Source organism: Mauremys reevesii, linkage group 14 (genome assembly GCF_016161935.1).
Source record: "Mauremys reevesii isolate NIE-2019 linkage group 14, ASM1616193v1, whole genome shotgun sequence".
In the NCBI taxonomy this organism is placed as follows: Eukaryota; Metazoa; Chordata; order Testudines; family Geoemydidae; genus Mauremys; species Mauremys reevesii.
The window spans coordinates 4,575,260-4,591,220 of NC_052636.1; the positions used below are offsets into that span (position 1 = coordinate 4,575,260).

The following is a 15,961-nucleotide window of genomic DNA, read 5'->3' on the forward strand; positions in this document are numbered from 1 at the left end:
TACACCTTTTCTCATCTTCTTGAACCTGGATATAAAATGTTTGCAAATGTTGCCCATTTCCTCTTTATTCATTTATCAAATATTGATGTGAAACACTCAGATTTTGCCTCCTATCAACAACTGATATAAAATCCCTCTGATTTTCCACTTTCCTCTCTATAATTTGCAAAATGGATCCAAAATCTCTCAGATTTCCACCCTTTCTCTTTCATTTCTGAACGTTGCTCTCAAAGCTCAGGTTTTGTCTCTTTCTATCTCATTATCAAATGTCAGTTAAAAATCCTCTCGGGTTTGGGGCTGTTCCCCGTGTTTCTAAATCCCACCAACTTCTTCCTTCGAGGGAACCTGTTGCCCTGAGTTCTTCTCCATCCTGGATGTTGCAGGGGGTTAAATTGCCCAGAGATCATCTTTCCCGACTCCTTTGTGAATCATTTGTTCCCTCCTTTACCTCTGTTAAAATGTTTGCTGAAGAAAGAGACCAGCCAGATATTTAATACCCATCAAAGCCAGAGGCCTCCCCCTGTTTGGGGCTCAGTGGTTCCCAGCTGGTAACGGGAGAGTTGGCTGGACCCTTTTCTTTTCTTCACCTGGCACGGGATGAGGAGGTCACTCTGAGTGCAGTGTGAGTTGAGAAGTATCCCAAACCCCATGGCAAATGGCCTCGGTGAGGGGTTGCTTCCTGCAGTGCTAAGATGCAGCCACCTCTGGGGTGGATCCAGGGTGGTCATTATTTGCTAGTGACAGGCATGGACATTTCTTACCTATTTTGTCCATCCAGGCCTTCCATTCTCCTGTTCAAGAGACATCCCCCAGGGCTCCCTCTGCCTGTGTGACTGGCCAGCAGGGGGCGGTGGTCACTTTCTATCCACTTCTCAGGCACTGTGAGGTAACAGTGTTGCTGGGTGGGGGTGGGGCTGTGTGGGGAGAATGCAGCTGAAGGGGGATTGTGGTGGGGGGAGGCCTCTGGGTGGCTGGGCAGGGGGTACCCAAGTGAGGTTGGTGGGTTCTGGAGATTTGGGGTTTCAGGGGGTGGTTGTGATGTGCCCAGCCCTGAGGCTGTGGGTCCTGGAGGTGGGTATCGCTGGGGGCTGCAGAACAGCCGGGGTGGGCGTCTCTTGGGGAGGCGGGACAGGGGGTTAGAGGGAGCCTGGTGCTGTGCCTGGGGCTCTGTCTGGGCTTCCCCCGCAGACTCCTGGGATCGCTGCCAAGCCCAGTGCACAGAGTGTGTGTGGGAGAATCCCCGGTGCTAGGCCAGGGGGTGCCCCTGTAAAGCATCAGGGGATCCCGCAGGGGGGCGGAGGGGGTGCCAGGCAAAGGGCAGGGCAGATCCTGCTGGAGGGCCGGGGGGGGGCATCCTAGGCAGGCAGTGAGGGACTGAGTTCCCAGTGGGGGTCCCTTTTGGGGGGTCTCTGGCTGTTGGGGTCTCTTGGTGGGGGGAACCCTTTGGGATTCCCAACCTGGCAGTGATGGTCTGGTGGGGGTTCTCTGGCCAGTGGGGCTCTGAGGGGTATCTGAGCTCCCTGGCCAGGGACTCTGGGGGCTGGGTCCCAGGGAATATCTGGGCGGGGAGAGCTGAGGCTCTGCGGGCTGCTCCTGACCTCGCTTCTTCTCCCTGATTAGCTTATGCCAGAATCCTGGCTCCAAGCACTGCCCGACATTCCCCGGCCAGGCCCAGTCACTGTGATAACTTTCTAGCCGCTTATCAAACACTGTGAGGTGAAAATCACAGATTTTTGCTCTTCTCCCCTCTTGAAAACTGCAGGAACTTCCAGTTCCATTGTCCTAGATTGTCCAGTCCATTGTCCAGTCCTTGTCCTAGATCTGGGGGGTGAGGGAGGTGGGAGGGGGGTCAGCGCTGCCGCACAATGGTCTCTTCCCCAGCGTTCTGGACTCATTCTTTCTGAACTCTGGTTTCATTGAGACCATTGTTAATCCAGAGTCACTGTATGGAAAGACAAGGAGTGACTCCGGATGGACAGTGGGGCTAATGAGACCAGCAATTCTCCCTGTGAGGAGGGGCTCTCATTAGCTGCTCTCCCCAGAGAGCTAAAGGAGGGAAGCTGCTCAAACGCTCTGTCCATCTCTGCTCAGGATATTGGGGTTCAACTTCCTGGGTCAGACGCTGCAGCCTCCATTGTGATTGGGGAGACCAGGCTTAGCAGCTGCTGCTCCCACAGCGGGGTTCTGTGCTGGGAAGTGACCTTAATTAAAGCTGCTTATCAGCCCGGCCCAGGGGATGACTTTCTCCAGCTGTTCCTAGCCCCCTAGGGAAGCCTGGGCCCTGTTAATACTAAATTCTGAGCCAGAGTCTCCAGGTACCTGACAGACCTCAGGGAAAGTGCTGGGGACTGGCATGAAAGTGACTCTGCACAAAGCGCCCCTCCTCATTTCTCCTCCCAGTAGCAATTGCCAGGAGAAAATCCAGCCATGGGAGAGCAAAGCCCCCAGGAATGGGACCTTCCCAGCCAGAGGGGCAGGGAGAGAGGACGGGAAGGAGAGACTGAAAGGGGCAGTGGGAGAAATGAGAGGGGGGAGAGATTTCCAGCTCTCTAGTCCACCCAGACACATGTATTGCTGCGTCCCTGGTCAGAACCATTTTCCAGTGAACAAAACAAGGATCAGACAGAGGAAAAGCCAGTTCCTGACTCCATATTCCCCCTGCTGGGGTGTGGCTGCCGTGGGGTCAGTGTCCCTGGGAATCCCCCACAGTGACTCCTTTGGTTCTGCTCTTTTCTAGCCTTGTGTTCAGAGACTTTGTTACGGGGTGAGGGGAGGGAGAAGGGAGGTTAAAAATGTCTGGGCTTAGCCTGGCAGGAGGGGCCAGATCTACATTGTAATAAACAGATTGAGCATTTCCCAGCATGGCAGAATCTAGGGTGTCTGTCTGCAGGGAAAAGGCCTGGGGGATTCTGATGTGTAATTAACTAAAACCGGTTCTGAAACGCCCACAACTGCCCTTCTCCCCCAGACAGGCTGCAGAATGACGTCCATGTTTTGCTCCAGCTCATCCCAGCCTGGCATGGGACAGGGAAGAGAAATGGCTGCAGTGGAGCCAACTCAGGTAGAGATTGTCGGGGGGTTGCTGGTGGGTTCCTGCTGGAGGAGAGGGACAGCAAATACACCAGAGGTGGGAAGGTTTGCACAGTCTGGTCTGGAGGTTGGAGCGGGACAAGAAATTCACAGCGTGGGGAAAGGGGGAGGCCAGGGTGTAGCAAACCTGCTGGGAGTTATTTAATAAGTGGCCTAGATTCTAGGAACAGACCCAGGAGGTTCGGCGGTGGAAATGCCCTAATTTGTGAAGAAAGAAAATAGCCCACCTACATGGAGCTATCAAACTGACCAGACTCCCAGTGCTGGAGCCTGACCTCACTGACCAGCGGCTGCTGTGAGATATGAAGGGGGCACCCATGAGTCAGGCTTATTGGAGCTGCCTCTCCCTTCATATCCCGCTCCTCACAATGAGGAGGTTATTGGGCTTCCTACCAGGGAGCTCTCCCTGGACCCTGCTAGGGGCTCCATCTCCTGTATCAGTCGATGGCTGGTAGGTGTGTGATGGATCTGCTGGGAGAGACAAGGGGCTCTCGCTTCGTCCCCTCACCCTGGTATTTGCTGGATACACTGAGTGGGGTCAGGCTGGGACTCTGTTGACTGCGATCCACCCAGAGCTTCCATTTGATTCGCTCCTCTCTGCCACAAATAGTGGGGTTGTGAGTGGGGCAGCAGGTGCTAAGTGTTGGACTCTTGCTCTTTCAGGGGCCGGTGACTTTCGAGGAGGTGGCTGTGCATTTCACCAAGGAAGAGTACACTCTGCTGGACCCCACTCAGAGAGCCCTCTACTGGGATGTCATGCAGCAGAACTATGAGATTGTGACCTCGCTGGGTAAGGGTTCCTGTCCCCTCCGTTCTTGGAAGGGGAAATGAAGAGTTAAGGTTCACGCCAGCCCCACAATGCCACCTCTACCCTGTCCTGTTTCAGCATCACCCCAATATGCCAGTGACACAGACACACTACCAGAGACCCTCCCCTGCTGCAGAACACTTTGGGAACAGAGCACAGGAGCAGTATCATACAATGTCAAATAGCTCCTCTTTACTCAAGTAAAACTGGGGGTTAGGTCCAGCGTAATGAACAGAAGCTTCCTACCCCCGGCCTTCTCTCAAACCCTGAGCCTTCTCTACCCAAACCAGAAAGTGCTTGGGATGTAACAAGCAGGCGGCTGGAGTCAGAGCTGCTGGTCCAGGGTTACTTTTCACACAGACACTTGGTACGTCCTTGAATGCTGGCTGAGGGTATCCAGACAGGGGATCTCCAGCAGCAGAACACTGAATCTCACCCAGGATTATAGATGACACAACTCACTGATCTTGATTGCATCCCAGCATGTGAAAATAGCCTAGGTTGGTAGTGACATTTCTTGAGACATGCAGAGTCTTGCTCCCATATCACCAGGTGTAATAACAATAACAGGAAAGGCCGAATATGGAAAACTGATTGTTCAGCTTGCTTTTGACCTGCATCATATTTTGCAATATATTCCAAGTAAGGAAATTAACGTGCAACGTATGTGTCGTTGTTTGGGGTTTTAAGCTTTAAAAGGCTTGTGTGATTTTTAGCTCAGGGGGACAGTATTCCAATAGCTGTTGCTCCCTGTGCACTTTTAACCAAGAAAAGAGCCTCAGGCTAAGCTGATTCAAAATCAATCATGTGGTTGTTTTCCACAACAGCTTCAAGAGGTCCCTGTGATGGAATGTAAATGTCTTCTTCACACCTTCCCCCTGCAGGAGAATGGCTGTTTGACCAGCTGTTTGCCTTGCTGTCTCTGAGGAACTGCTCTGTGGGTGTTCCCCAGAATTGTAACTTTTTCAGTAATATCATACAGTAAAATCTCATAACTTTACATACAGTGTTACTACACATTTTAACAGGAGGATAATATTCAGAAGATTATGCGTTTTAAAATGATACCTCACAAGCCATACTGTGTACAAAATTGATCATAATTTTCTAGAAGAGTGAACACAGGGGTATAGACTGACACAGTGTCTGTGTGTGTGTTCCCAGCAGATATGTGGGTATTTCAATCCCTCATAAGCATAGTGTTCAGCATCTTCAAGGACCTGGGGTACTGGTCCTGGGAATTCACTGGTTTACCAAGTGTGACACTGTATGGAATTGTGAGACACTTTGGTATTAATAATAAAATAATAATATAATCTGATAAAATTGCAATGAATCGTGCTAGATATGCCATGTAAGGTGTCAGTGAAAATGTTATGATTTGCCAAGTATGATAATATTGTTTCTATGTTTGTATCACCTTTGTATTGTGAGTTATAGATATGTAGGGTATATCTATAACTATATCTATACCGAATGGCTGGGCAGCAGTTCTGCAGAAAACGACCTAGGGGTTACGGTGGACGAAAAGCTGAATATGAGTCAACAGTGTGCCCTTGTTGCCAAGAAGGCTAATGGCATTTTGGATTGTATAAGTAGGGGCATTTCCAGCAGATCGAGGGACGTGATCATTCCCTCTACTCAGCACTGGTGAGGCCTCATTTGGAGTACTGTGTCCAGTTTTGGGCCCCACACTACAAGAAGGATGTGGATAAATTGGAGAGAGTCCAGCGGGGGGCAACAAAAATGATTAGGGGGCTGGAGCACATGACTTATGAGGAGAGGCTGAGGGAACTGGGATTGTTTAGTCTGCAGAAGAGAAGAATGAGGGGGGATTTGATAGCTGCTTTCAACTACCTGAAAGGGGTTCCAAAGAGGATGGATCTAGACTGTTCTCAGTGGTAGAAGATGACAGAACAAGGAGTAATGGTCTCAAGTTGCAGAGGGGGAGGTTTAGGTTGGACATTAGGAAAAACTTTTTCACTAGTAGAGTGGTGAGGAACTGGAATGGGTTACCTAAGGAGGTGGTAGAATCTCCTTCCTTAGAGGTTTTTAAGGTCAGGCTTGACAAAGCCCTGGCTGGGATGATTTAGTTGGGTTTGGTCCTGCTTTGAGCAGGGGGTTGGACTAGATGACCTCCTGAGGTCCCTTCCAACCCTGAGATTCTATGATTCTGTATTTCCAGACTTGTGCAGTGTTTCTGGGTGACACCCCCAGACATATTGACATCAACACTGCCTAGCCTGTTTGATGGCCCATTGAGGGTCATCAGCTGTACAATGAGCCCATGGAAAGGACCAAGGGGATACACCTATTGAGTCAGCAAGACATGTCAGGGTATGCCTGTCTACTGAGAACTCCAAGGCTTTTCCATGCCACATGCTGTGAATCTTGTGTTTGGGACACAGGAAGTACAAGCCACATGGCAAAAGGAATATAAAGGGCAGCTGCATCATCTCCATTTTATCTGCAATCCCCCTTCCTACCTCTGGAGCAACTTCTCTAGAAACTGAACTCTGGAACAAAGGACTGAATGACCCATCCAATCTGTGGATGTGTTCCAGATGGACTTTCAAGCCAGCAACTCACCAATACTGCTAAGAATGGGGGGAGGGATAGCTCAGTGGTTTGAGCATTGGCTTGCTAAACCCAGGGTTGTGAGTTCAATCCTTGAGGAGGCCACTTAGGGATCTGGGGCAAAAATTGGTCCTGCTTGTGAAGGCAGGGGGCTGGACTCAATGACCTTTCAAGGTCCCTTCTAGTTCTAGGAGATTGGTATATCTCCAATTATTACCTAACCTGATATATCAATTTTGGAATGTATCTGACTGCTTTCCCATTTAACGTCTTTCTTTCTTTCATTTAAACCTTTAGTTTAAAGTGCTAAAGGATTGGCTGGAAGGATGGAATTTCAGGTAATATCCAAACTTATACTGACCTGGTGATGTGGCTGACCCTTTGGGGTCAGAGGAACACTTTGTTTATGTGAGCAGAGTTTTTAAATAACCTCTCACTGTGCTGGACCTAGTTGCTGATTAGGAGTCAGAGAACTGGGATGGAATAAAGGGGGCCGTGTGATTTCTTTTTTCAGCTTCTCGATAACCCATGTGGGGGATCAGAAGCACAGCTGGTGACTGGTCGGTGAGTTTAACTTCAGTGTTAACCAGCAGTTTTGGGAGCATCTGCTCTCCCTTTTTCAGCCTGCCCTAACTTTGGCATTTTCAGTGAGAACTGCCCCTGGCCCACCAGGTCACACTAAGCACTGAAGTTAAATTAATAGAATGTTTTTTTATGACCAAGTCTTATGAAATCAACTGAATTCCTTTGTTTTCTTTCATCTGAGCAGGGTTTCTAGTTTTCCAGCATGATGTGATCTCCCAGCTGGAACAAGGGGAAGAGCCATGCGTCCCAGACCTCCAGGGTTCAGAGGAAAGAGAGATCCTGAGATCTCCCTGCACAGGTGAGGAAACATTAAACCACCTCAGAATCTGTAAGTGCCTGAAGGAAACATCTGGGATGCCCAACAAAGCCCTTGGGAGGTCTCTCAGTTCATTATTGTCCCTAGCAGGGGTTATATCCTCAGGGTAAATATAGTTCTTCTTCGAGTGCTTGCTCATATCCATTCCAGTAAGTGTGCACGCGCTGCGTGCACATGCTGCGTGCACGCTCGTCGGAAGATTTTTAACCTAGCAACACTCGGTGGGTCGGCTGGGTGCCCCCTGGAGTGGCGCCGCTATAGCACCGGATATATACCCCTGCCGACCCATCCGCCCCTCAGTTCCTTCTTACCGCCCGTGACGGTCGTTGGAACTGTGGAGAGTGGCTTTGCTGACCTCCACATCCCTAGCTTCTCGGAGTTATTTACCCTTTATCGTGTATATAGTTCAAGCTCTTGTAGTTATAGTTAGTTTTAGTACGTTTTTTCATAGTTAGTGTATATAGTTAAGCGGGGGATTGGGGGAGTAGCCCCCTTTCCTCCGACCCGGTGCGGGCTCATGCCCAAGGCGACGGGATTTAAACCCTGCTCGGCGTGCTAGAAGCTGATGCCGGTGGGGGATCCTCATGACTCCTGCCTAAAGTGTTTAGAAGAATCCCACTTGACAGACAAGTGCCGAATTTGCAAGTCGTTCAAGCCAAGAAGGAGCGGGACTTCCGACTAAAGCAGCTCCTTATGGAATCGGCCTTTAGTCCCACGGTGCCGGCACCGACCGCCCAACAGACCGCATCGGTGAGGAGCGCACCTTCAGCACCGGATCGCTCTGGTACCAAGAAGGACTCCTGGCACTGACATCTGCCGGCACCGGCTCTCCGGCACCGCTCCCTTTCCTCGATGGGGAAACGATGTACTGCTCCGACCCCATCCTCGCAAAAGGAGCAAGCATCAAAGTCCGTCCGTCAGACCCCAGTAACGGCTGCGGCACTGTCAACACAGGCACCGCAGTTGGCAGCTGCTCCTAGCGCGGCACCGTCGATTCTGGTACCGCAAGGGCTGTTGAGTCCGGTGCCACATAGCTCCCCGGCTGACGCTGTGATCGAGCTCGCTCTCCCTTCTACGCCGGAGACATTCTCAATGGCAAGAGAGCTCATCATGCTGATGGAGTCGATGCAGCCTCAACCCCCGGCACCGCCGGTGTGGGTTATCCAATCCATCGGCAAGCCGGCCCTCATAAGGCCTCCTTCTGTTGGTCCACCGGAGAGACGTCTTTCCAGGTCTCGGTCTCGGAGACGTTCCCGCTCCCGCCGTTCCCAATCCCGGCACTGCTCGCAGTCCCGGCACCGCTCTCCATCGCGGTACTGGTCGTACTCGCGGAGATGTTCAAGATGTCGATCACCGGACAGATACTCCCGGTACCGATCCGGCTCTCGGTACCGATCTCAGTACCGTGCGTCCCGCAGTCACTCTCGGCACAGGGACTCGAGATCCCGGTCGACCTCCCGGCACTGGCACAGTAGAAGGTCCCGGTTTCGTTCGCGGTACCGACAAAACCGGTACCACTCACTGGTACCGCCCCATGACCGCACGTCAGCAACAGCAGTACCTTACCAGGGTCTCTCGGCCCCACCGTGTCCTTCGAGACACACATCAATATCGTCTCGGGCTGGGAGTGCTTCTTACCGCCAGGACCGGGCATCTGATATTCCGTGCCACCATCCAGAGGCACAAAGCCAGGAGCAAGGTCCTCATCAATGGGCCTTTTGGACTCCGTGGGCATATCACGAGGCCCAAGGTGCCCCACTTGTGGCTCAACGCTCCGGCCCCTCAGAGCACAGGGTTTCTGAAGCGACTGTAAGCCATCCTCCTCCCGCGGGCACGGACGAGGATCCACTTCAATCTGCAGACCCTGAGATTCCACCAGATGCAGATGGTGCTCTGCCGGTCCATGACCCACCTCAGGATCCGTTGGTACCGGGCCTCTCCTCCTCCTCCTCTCCTGATGAGGCAGTGGCAGGAACATCCTCCTCTGGTCCTCCGCCTATTGACCTCCGGGCCCATCAAGACCTCTTGCGGAGAGTAGCACAAAACATGAATTTGCCAGTGGAGGAGGTTGCTGAAATAGAGGACCCTGTCATAGACATATTATCGGCGGATGCGCCCCTTCGAGTGGCTCTCCCATTCATCCGCACTATTCAAGCCAATGCAGACACAATTTGGCAATCCCCAGCTTCTATTACACCTACAGCTAGGGGAGTAGAGAGAAAATATATGGTCCCCGCCAAGGGGAAAATATATGGTCCTACACCCACCCACCTCCCTGCCCCCTGGTTGTCCAATCCGTGAACGAACAGGAGCGTCATGGCCAGCAAGCACCGGCTCCTAAGGCGAAGGAGGCTAGGCACATGGACCTCCTAGGCCGTAAGGTCTACTCGGCTGGAGGCCTCCAACTTAGGGTGGCAAACCAGCAGGCCCTCCTAAGTCGTTATAATTTTAATACGTGGGTGTCTGTGGGGAAGTTTGCACAACTCCTTCCCCAGGAGTCCCACGCAGAGTTTACGGCCCTACTAGAGAAGGGTAAAAAAGTGGCAAGAACTTCCCTCCAAGCCTCTCTGGATGCAGCGGACTCAGCAGCCAGAACGCTTGCGTCCGGGGTAACGATGAGACGCATCTCCTGGCTACAAGCTTCAGGCCTTCCCCCAGAATTGCAGCAGACAATTCAGGATTTACCTTTTGAGGGCCAGGGCCTTTTCTCAGATCTGCGCAGAGCCTCAAGGACAATCGAGTCATAATGCGCTCGTTGGGTATGCACACGCCGGTGACCCAACATAGGTCCTTCTGGCCCCAACCATACCGCCCTTATAACCAGCCTAGACCACGCCAGAATACGACCAGATGGCGCGGCAGGGGCAATCGGTGGAGACAGTCTGGCCTTCAGGGAAACCAAAGTCAAGTGCCCCCTAAACCACCTACGGGGCCAAAACAAAACTTTTGATGGGATGTTTGAGGACGGCCCACCAGTTTCCCTGCCGGATCCTTCTCCCTCCTTCTTCAACCGCCTCTCCCATTTCCTCCCTGCATGGTCCCAGCTCACCTCCGACCGTTGGGTCCTTTGCACGGTGGAAACAGGATACCACCTCCAATTTGTTTCTCCACCCCCATCCCACCCTCCCCACCCGTCTGTCTTCAGGGACCCCTCTCACGAGCAATTCCTCTTACAAGAGGTTCAGGCGCTCCTAACGCTGGGAGCCATAGAAGTGGTGCCAGAGGACATGAGGGGCAAGGGGTTCTGTTCCCGCTACTTTTTAATCCCCAAGGCAAAGGGTGGTCTACGACCGATCCTCGACCTGCGAGAACTCAACAAATTCATGATAAAGCTCAAGTTCCGCATGGTATCCTTGGGGACCATCATCCCATCCCTGGATCCGGGAGACTGGTATGCCGCCCTCGATATGAAGGATGTGTATTTCCATATCGCCATTTACCCGCCGCTCAGACGGTTTCTCCGTTTTGTGGTCAACCAACAGCACTTCCGGTTCACGGTGCTTCCCTTCGGTCTTTCTACGGCCCCGAGAGTCTTCACCAAATGTATGGCCATTGTAGCTGCCTCCCTCCGCCGTCGTCGAATACACGTCTACCCGTACCTCGACAATTGGCTCATTTGAGGGACTTCCCAGGTGCAAGTATCACAGCACCTGTGTGTCGTCAAAGACCTCTTTGGGAGGCTCGGCCTCATGATCAATGTAGAAAAGTCTACCCTGACTCCAACGCAGAGAATAGACTTTACTGGAGCAGTTCTGGACTCCAATCTGACCAGGGCCTGCCTTCCTCTGCCACGTTTTCAGTCAATGTCTTCGATCATTCGAAGTTTTCAATCCTTCCCGACAACGTCGGTGCGCACCTGCCTCGGTCTATTAGGTCACATGGCGTCCTGCACCTTTGTGACCAAGTACGTGAGACTGCGACTTCGGTGCTTCCAAACCTGGCTTGCTTCTCTATACCGTCCACACAGAGACAATATAGATTCGGTGATCACTATCCCCAGGACGGTTCTCGACTCCCTCACTTGGTGGCTGGACCTCACTGTAGTTTGCGCAGGGATGCCGTTCCACCCTCCTCAACCCTCGGTGGCACTAACCACAGACCCATCATCTCTGGGTTGGGGTGCCCACCTCGGGAACCTTCACACTCAAGGCCTCTGGTTGCCCCAGGAGCTGACCCTGCATATCAATGTGCAGGAGCTGAGGGCAGTCCGTCTAGCATGCCAGGTGTTTCGGGTCCATCTCCAAGGCCACTGTGTATCTGTGTTCACAGACAACACGACGACCATGTATTACATAAACAAGCAGGGCGGGGCGTGCTACTCCCTACTTTGCCAAGAAGCCACTCACCTGTGGAACTTTTGCATAGCCCACTCAATCGATTTGGTAGCGTCTTTTCTCCCAGGAGTCCAGAACACTCTGGCAGATCGCCTCAGCAGATCCTTCCTGTCTCACGAATGGTCGATCCGTCCTGACATCATCCATTCCGTTTTCCGGAGGTGGGGCTTTACCTGCATAGACCTCTTTGCCTCCCGAGAGAACAGGAAATGCCAGGTGTTCTGCTCCTACCAAGGACGCTCCCCAGGCTCCCTCTCAGATGCATTCCTCCTCCCGTGGACAAGGCACCTATTTTATGCCTTTCCGCCGTTTCCCTTCGTTCACAGAGTCCTGCTCAAACTCCGCAGGGACAGAGCCAATCTGATCCTCATTGCTCCAGCATGGCCGAGGCAGCACTGGTACACCCTGTTGTTCGACCTCTCAGTGGCGGATCTGATTCCCCTGCCACTGTGGCCGGACCTCATAACACAGGACTTCGGCAGGCTTCACCACCCAGACCTGCAGTCCCTTCATCTCACTGCATGGCTCCTGCGTGGTGGAACCAATCCGAGCTCTGCTGCTCTGCTTCGGTACAACAGGTCCTCTTGGGAAGTAGGAAGTCTTCCACCAGGACGACTTATCTCGCCAAGTCGAAGCATTTCTCGCACTGGTGTGATCAGAGTAACTTGGTCCCAGGACAGGTTTCCATCCCTACTATCCTGGATTGTCTCTGGTCTCTCAAAGAGCAGGGCCTGGCGGTCTCTTCTATAAAGGTTAATCTGGCAGCTATTTCCGCCTTCCACCCAGGTGAAAGTGACTGTTCAATTTTCTCTCACCCCATGGTTTCCAGGTTCCTTAAGGGACTGGAACGGTTGTACCCCCAAGTCCATCACCCAGCCCCCACCTGTGATCTAAACCTGGTGTTGACCAAGCTTATGGGGGCCCCCTTCAAGCCTATGGCCACATGTTCCCTGCTGTACCTTTCCTGGAAGAAAGGTCGCTATCACCTCGGCGCTATCACCTCGGCGAGGCGAGTCTCGGAGCTTCGTGCCTTGACGGCTGATCCCCCTTATACGTCTTCCATAAGGACAAGGTACACCTGCGGCCACACCCCTCTTTCCTCCCTAAGGTGGTGTCTGCTTTTCATGTCAATCAAGACATCTTCCTCCCAGTTTTTTCCCCAAAGCCGCACTCATCGCGCAGGGAATAACAACTACATACTTTGGATGTCCGTAGGGCTCTCGCCTTTTATATAGAGAGAACAAAACCCTTCCGGCGTTCACCTCAGCTCTTTGTAGCAGTGGCAGACCGCATGAAGGGCATGCCGGTCTCTTCCCAACGGATCTCATCTTGGGTAACATCCTGCATCAGAACGTGCTACGAACTGGCTCACGTTCCCGCTGGACATCTCACCGCCCATTCTACACGGGCGCAGGCCTCTTCTACCACCTTCCTGGCTCATGTCCCCATCCAGGAAATATGTAGGGCGGCTACCTGGTCATCGATTCACACCTTTGCCTCACACTATGCATTGGTCCAACAATCCAGAGACGATGCAGCCTTTGGCTCAGCAGTTTTGCATTCTGCGACGTCTCACTCCGACCCCACCGCCTAGGTAAGGCTTGGGAATCATCTAACTGGAATGGATATGAGCAATCACTCGAAGAAGAAAAGACGCTTACTCACCGTTGTAAATGTTGTTCTTCAAAATGTGTTGCTCATATCCATTCCACACCCGCCCTCCTTCCCCACTGTCGGAGTAGCCGGCAAGAAGGAACTGAGGAGCGGATGGGTCGGCAGGGGTATATATCCGGCGCTATAGCGGCGCCACTCCAGGGGGCGCCCAGCCGACCCACCGAGTGTTGCTAGGGTAAAAATCTTCTGACTAGCGTGCACGCGGTGCGCGCACACCTAACTGGAATGGATATGATCAACACATCTCGAAGAACAACAGTTACAATGGTGAGTAACCGTCCTTTTTTGGGAGCAGGAAGAACTGGACTCGCAGACGCAGGGAGCTCTACTGGAGTGAAGACTAATGGACAGGCACAGGAAAAGGAAAGCAAAGCATTTTCTATAGCAGCCTGGCTCAAGGGCATTGGCCAGTGTGGACTGTATTGTCTTCTTCGCTTCCCTGTGCTAATCTAAGGACTTTCCAATGCTGCGTTTCAGTTGACTAATAACCCCTGCTATGTTTTAAAGTCTGCCGAGTGTCACAGCAAAAACTTGCTCTGTGCATTGACTGAGGAACAGTCACTGAACAGGAGTGTCGTTCAGCTGGACCTGCTGGCAGAGCTCACAGGTTGAAGTAGGAGTGTTGAAGCCAGAGGCTCAGTCTCAGGTGTTGAAGCTACATGGCCTGTCCTTGTGGAAGAGTGGGAGCCCTTGGGGGTCTAGTGCACTCAAGGGGCACTTCCCAAGGACGGTTTAAAAGCCAGGGCATTGCAGAGATCCTATGGATCCATGACAGTGCCAGAGGTTCAGCCTTATGGGGAAAATATATCAGACAAGAAAAGGATCTAAATGCATGTTTACCATCACCCCCTCATCAGTCCTCATGGGAATCCCTGATCAGTTCCAGTGTGTATTAAAACCATCCTCTAAGGCTCACCTCTTGGTTATCAGGCCATGTCAGTTTTGTTACAGGGTTTTCCCTTCACCCTTCCACTTCCCTGGGTCTTGTCACGCAGACAGGAAGCAGCAACAGACCAGAAGTCCGAAGCACAGACAATGCCATGTTTATTGGGGTTAGTTTCCAAGCAACCATATTCCGAAGCCCTTCACACCAGTCGGGCTTATCTCTTAGTCTGTTTCCCAGTGCTCTGTTCCCAGCTTTGATGCTGCAAAGCGTTTACCCCGTGTCCCCCTTACCCGCTCTGACACCGCAGAGCATTTTCCCCATGTCCCCATTACCAGTTCTGACACCGCAGAGCATTTTCCCCATGTCCCCATTACCCGCTCTGACACCGCAGAGCATTTACCCCGTGTCCCCCTTACCCGCTCCAACACCGCAGAGCGTTTACCCCGTATCCCCCTTACCCGCTCTGACACCGCAGAGCCTTGCCTGTGTCCCTGTTCCCTGTTCCTGTTCCCCCTCCTGTTTGACTCAGTTTATATAGTAATATGCGCAGCTATACCGTTGCTTAACCAATCATTGTACTGAAATTTAACTAATCAGTCCTAACACATTGAAACATAATTCTCTAACCAATTGTATCCCACTACCCTAATTAACTTACACCTAGCAAAATTAATTGTACAGCAGACAAAACCAGTTAGACAACCAGACTGATTAACATTGTAAAAGTGGTGGCCATAAAGATAGAACAATACAGAAATGAGGGTTTCACAACCACAACCATTGATAAGGGATTTCTTGCCAGACAGGCTGCTGTCAAACTAAGTTTTCTTTAACCATCTTAAGATCTGTTTCTTTATCTGGTGGTGATGGGCACTATCAGGACAGGATCATCCTCCTAACAGCCCAGTAGCACCTTATTTCAGTGTGACTTGTTTGGGATGTGAGGGTGTGACCCTTCACTTCCCAGCTTATGGCTGCCCCTGCTGCTTAGTCAAAGGCCTTAGCCTAAGAACAAGGCCTCAGACGGTCACAGTAAGAGAAGGCCCTTACAAATACAGACAGTGATTTTGATTCTTTGTTTTCATACTCCTGTAAGTAGCTAAGTGATAAAAATACCCCTAAGTTCTTAAACTATAGACTTTACAGGCAGGCCTGAATATCTCTATTCTAACAGTGGGTTCTGTCCCTTCCCCCATTCTGTGTCTGTCTTGTCTATTCAGATTGTAAATTCTTCAGGGCATGGCCCAGCTACTGTTCTCTGTTTGTACTGTGCCTAGCACAATGGGGACCCACTGTTAGTTGGTCCTTAGGCACTAAGGTAATGCATATGATTTATAATCATAATAACTCTCCTGCCACTTTGAGCCAAGGAAGCTGGCCATGGGATGTTACTGCTTAAAAATGAGCCGGGGGTAAAACCATGGACTATTCTTTGTGCCAAGTATCCCACAAATTCCACTGACCTCCCTCGTTTTCTTTACCTGCAGTAGGGTTTCCAAATTCCAAACCTGATGTGATCTCGCAGCTGGAACGAGGGGAAGAGCCGTGGGTCCCAGACGTCCATGGCTCTGAGAAAGAAGTGCTCCCAAGAGCTGCCTGCACAGGTGAGGACTTGGTTAAACCAACTCAAAAACTGTGTGGGAATGCAGGAAACATTTGGGATGCCCTACAAAGACCCTGTGAGCTCTCCA

At 51.7% G+C, this 15,961-nt stretch overlaps 1 protein-coding gene across 1 annotated transcript in view; it reads right to left on the bottom strand.

Annotated features, from left to right (window-relative positions):
* The window catches only part of LOC120381416 (zinc finger protein 271-like), a 1,091,725-nt gene that overhangs the window by 636,025 nt on the left and 439,739 nt on the right, over positions 1-15,961 (bottom strand). The gene's annotated exons all lie outside the window — the stretch shown is intronic.